This window comes from Macrosteles quadrilineatus, unplaced genomic scaffold (genome assembly GCF_028750875.1).
Source record: "Macrosteles quadrilineatus isolate MER2022 unplaced genomic scaffold, UCM_ALF_1.0 Scaffold_16__1_contigs__length_3527350, whole genome shotgun sequence".
NCBI lineage: Eukaryota > Metazoa > Arthropoda > Insecta > Hemiptera > Cicadellidae > Macrosteles > Macrosteles quadrilineatus.
The window spans coordinates 3,208,133-3,213,007 of NW_026542609.1; positions in this window are offsets into that span (position 1 = coordinate 3,208,133).

Here is a 4,875-nt window from a genome sequence, read left to right on the forward strand (position 1 = left end):
TTGTTATTTCTTATGGAATACGCTGTATTTTAGTATTCTTTTACAATTTAAAAGCTATTTTCTTATTCGTGACATTTTTTCTCTAAACCTACCCCATTTAGGAGTTACAGCGTGTTATATCTAAAAGAAAGGCTTGTGGTGTACATTCGGCATCCTGTAGCTCATAAACGAGTAAGTTGAGAGAGAAAGTGCAAAGAATAAATAAGTCACATATAAGTCCTCGTTCAAAAAAATATATAAAATACGTTAAAAAATACTGATTTTGTTGTTTTAAAAATGACCACCATTTTCAAAAATGCTAGCTTACTTTGATATTGGAACAATTTATTTTATGGTTTTTTTTTTAAATGTAGATGTGATTTGAAAACTTGTTTATTCTTTGTATTTCCGCTCTTAAACTTACGTTTATGAGCTGTGAGGATGCAGGATGTACTCACAAACCATTTCTTTTTCGATGTAACTCCTAAACAAGTAGCTTTAGAGAAAAATGTCAAGAATAAAAAGGTTTAAAAGTTGTGCGTTTACATTCTAAAACAATCATAAAATACAGGGTATTCCATAAGACTAACAAAGTTGTCAGCCATATTGGAAATTGGCGAACATATTTTTAAAATTTGAAACCACTAAAAAAAAAACATCTTAAAATAAAGGGTAGTGTCCCATAAGAAGTTAACTCTATATCTCATAATAAAAAAGTTATCTATTGGTTCACTTTAGGTGAGACACCCTGTATAATAAAATGAGGCTCTGGCGTACAGCAGCAAATGCACGATATTCATTCATATGTATCCACTACAGTCTGTATATGTACTGAATGAGCTACATAACGTTAAGATAATCTATATAAAGCGGCAAATTCAAATACAAAAACCATAATATACGTAATTTTTTTCATTGTTGCGGTGCACAAAAAAGCCTGAATCCTGTAAAATCAATATACTGTACTATCTATAGCTACTATATGCAAACAAACTGTTAGTAACTATGTATCATTTTCAAATGTAAACTATGCACCCCAAATTTTGTATCAAACATTTTGTTGTGCGACCTCGTGTAAAAAATCTACAAAGAAAAGTTTCATAAATTAATCCGTAAAAAATATTTTTTTATGTTTATGATATTTTTTAACTATGAATATTTAGGATACCATAGTAAACACTTGTTGTAGAATATCGAAACGAAAATGATTAATAAAAGATTGCGTTATTATCCTTACCCGTTTTAAAGTTATAGCTTAATTTCTAAGAGACTGTAAATTTATCTAAAAGGGGGGGGGGTAGAGGAAAGCACAAAGGGGTAGGAGTGGGGACTTTTGGGAAAATGCTCATCTCAACATGGTCTAATAGCATAGAAAAATTCAGCTTTCCCATAGTTACTTACAACCTAGGAGGATTAAACATTAAGGAGAGGACACGCTGTAGTTTCGTTGAAGCCAGCGTACTGAGGAGGGGGGGAGGCAGCGCTACTCTCCCGCCCCCCTCTCATACTGCGTTGTATGCGTTACTGGAAGATTTGGTAACAGAAATATCAATTGACTATTTAAAAATTAGACTTCATCATGGTACGAAAATTAAAAAGTTAAATTCTAACCGTAATATTAGGAACCTATTAAGAGGAAAGTCATATTTATGAACCAATAGTACGTTCAAAGGTGAGTAATTTGCACAAGGACGACTTGTATTTTAGAATTCGTTGTCCTTGTTTTTATTTTTTGCCATACTTGTATTGTGTATTATTTATACCTAATACTCTAACCAGAGCGCGGGACTCCGGTTCATGGGGTCCCGGGTTCAAATCCCGCCATATCACCAATGGATTTTACTGTTCATAAATTAAAACTCAAATCATAAGTAGTACTGTATGTGTATTTGAACATTTTCTTAAAGAGAAATAAAATAGGTTTTAATCCTTTAAAAGAATGATAAACGCACTTTGGCGTCAGAAGACGCGATGATTGTTGAACATTTACACTTTTTACTCGAAGTTTCTTTGGGCAAACAGGTCAAATATAGTTCAATATGATATTAAAAAAATCAAGAATTTGATTACCAAGAAATTGTTTTACTTTTTATGATTGTAATTTAATTGTAACGGCTGTTGGTGTAAAAAAAGTTAGAGTGGCTTTGCATTTTTTCTTAACTTTGGCTATTTAAAATCACCTGTCTAGCACATCAATGACTTAAAACTATTAAAAAATTATATTAACAAATCGAGAAAACTATGAAAAATGCCAATTTAAAATGTATTTCACCACCCGAATTAAAATTTTCATTTTAACCTATTATTAGTAAGATTGTTTTATAAATTGGAAAAATAAAAAAAACTTTATTGTAATTATTTTTATAAATACCACTTTTAAATATAGGTAAATATATATTTTTTATTTCGAGAAACTCTTAAGGAACATGAATAAATTGTTAATTTGTGTAGATACATCATATTTTTTTCAAAAACGTAATTATAGTAATCATATGTTCAAAGTCCAGGTCAATTCATTCAACTTTGATCTTCAATAATAAATAATAAATAATAGTTTTTATAGGAATGATTGACACCGTTCGATAGGAAATTTAATTTACTTTAAGAATGCCATCGGTGAATAACACGGGTGTTTTAGTTTAGCGGCAATTTTAATTCGAAACAGCGCGCGTCGCGTTTTTCCCTATCTCTCCCATGTTATAGCCGAGGCTTTTTGCCACTCTACGGCTCCGCGTGCCCCTCTAGTGTTCTGCTAAAGCTGGCTTCACCGCAACACGTGTATTCCTATTCGCGTGCCCTCTCCTTAATGTTTAATCCTCCTAGCTTACAACATCAAACCTATATCGACTGTGGGCTACGTACCGTTCATGCGCGCCTCGGTACTACTACGAATTTTCCACGTTTACTCTTACTGAAATCAACGTAGCTCTGTTGTTTTTGCACGGATTTCTTTAAACTTGGTGTTGTTGTACTACTTGTTAGTTTTTCTAACCATAAATAGTTTGTAACATGCCCTAAACAAGCGCAATATTTCCGATATTTCATTTTTAAGTATTTTTAAATTTTATTTTTTGCAATAAATGTTGATTAGCGCCTAAAGTATAAGAGATAGAAGAAAGGTTGTAATAACCTTTTTAAAAGACAACATATTTAGGCGTAGATAGACGCTTAATTCACCTTTCTATCATTAACCATTTGTGAGTTAGACGCGGAAACGTAAACCGATGACCCGCGCAACTTCCCCCCTCCCCCCCCGAGTTGTGACCACCCTAGGAATGCGACATCATCGATTTTTTTCATCTACTAGATGTCCCCAACAATAATCAAAAGTCAAATTTTGTCAGACTTTCAGTGCATACTCAACCCGTTTAGCGCCTGGACTATAAGCAAACCATGTTAATTCCGGCTAATATCTAACACAGACCCACACATGGAAGGGATTCAAGTTATCATGATGGAAATAATGGTAACAAATTGTAGACTCGGAAAGATAAGGTTAGTTGCATGTAGTGGGTGGTTTTATAAATTAGCAGATTTGGGTAGTCGAGCCCACAATCTGATAAAGTGGATCCGACGTTTATCGCGACTTTACACTCTTGTATAGTTGGGCTTGAATGTAAATTTGGGTTATTTTCTGATCTCCATAAATTGGTAAGCATTTATTGCGATAGTAAGCCTGGAATAGTATAAATACGTATATTGTTGACAATGAATCGGTTAAGATATTCAATTATTTTGTATACATCTGGGTGTTTGTAAAACTAAGCTATCATTAATTTTTGTATGACTTAGTTTAAGGAGTCTTACGTTTTTCCCAGACACCTAAATAAAACGTTTATTTAGGCACAGAGAAGTAAGGTACAGAGGAATGCTAAGGTGACTAACGTGCGCTTTCAGCTCTAGTATGTTGTAGTGCTCGTACTATGAGGAAATAGTGTGTACGTAAAAAGAGTTTTAAGTAATTATACTTACAAGCACAGAATCTCCCATCACCGGGAGCGTTGCAGTTTAAATAAAAAGCATTATTACATATTGACTTTGAGAAATGTGATTCTTAAGTAGCATATTTGTATATAGTTGCATTTAAAATATGAAGAATATTTTATCATAGAAAAAAATGTAATTTAAAATATATAAAGTGTGTAAAAATAAAGTGCTAGCACTTCATATCATTAAACATTTTTCATGTATTGTGACAGATTTCTTATAATTTTTGATTTCCCTGTAATATTAAAAATCAACATTCATTCTTCGAAATTCTTGTTTAAAGTAAAATAAAAATAAAACTGTTACCTGAAGTAATATCCGACAAAGACAACACGTGGTGCGAATTTTGTTTACCAGACGAATGTTTGTGGCGAAGAGAGAAACAGGTTTATTCACTGTTTTAGTGGTTTGTTGTTTGTGGGTTTTGTGTTTTTTTCAATTTTGTCCCACCTGAGTATTCCTGTCCCTATTGTGGGCAATTTCCTTTTTTTTTTCTTATTAGTTCTGTGAGCCATTTAACTACTCATTGGGACTAACTCCTCATCACGCTAAATTATCGAGTGTTTATGAAGTTTTTCGAAATACTTTATTCTATTAATTATTACTTAATTATTTTAAGAAACAAAAAAATAACACATGTGTAAAGCTTGAAGAAAAATCATCCCTCTATACTAATAAGGACGTAACCGAATACTTTGGATTTTTTTTTATACTATACCTATGGTATTTTTAAAGTGAAAACCCTAGATTTTTCTTGTTTGGTATTTATTAGTTATTTTTCTGATTTACAGGGTTTTCCTTAAGGAATTCCATTTTATTATTACAATTAACATTACATTGCAGCATTTCCCCCATGAACTATTGGAATGAAATTCAGAGGTGTAATCACTTAAACAATCCTAAATAATT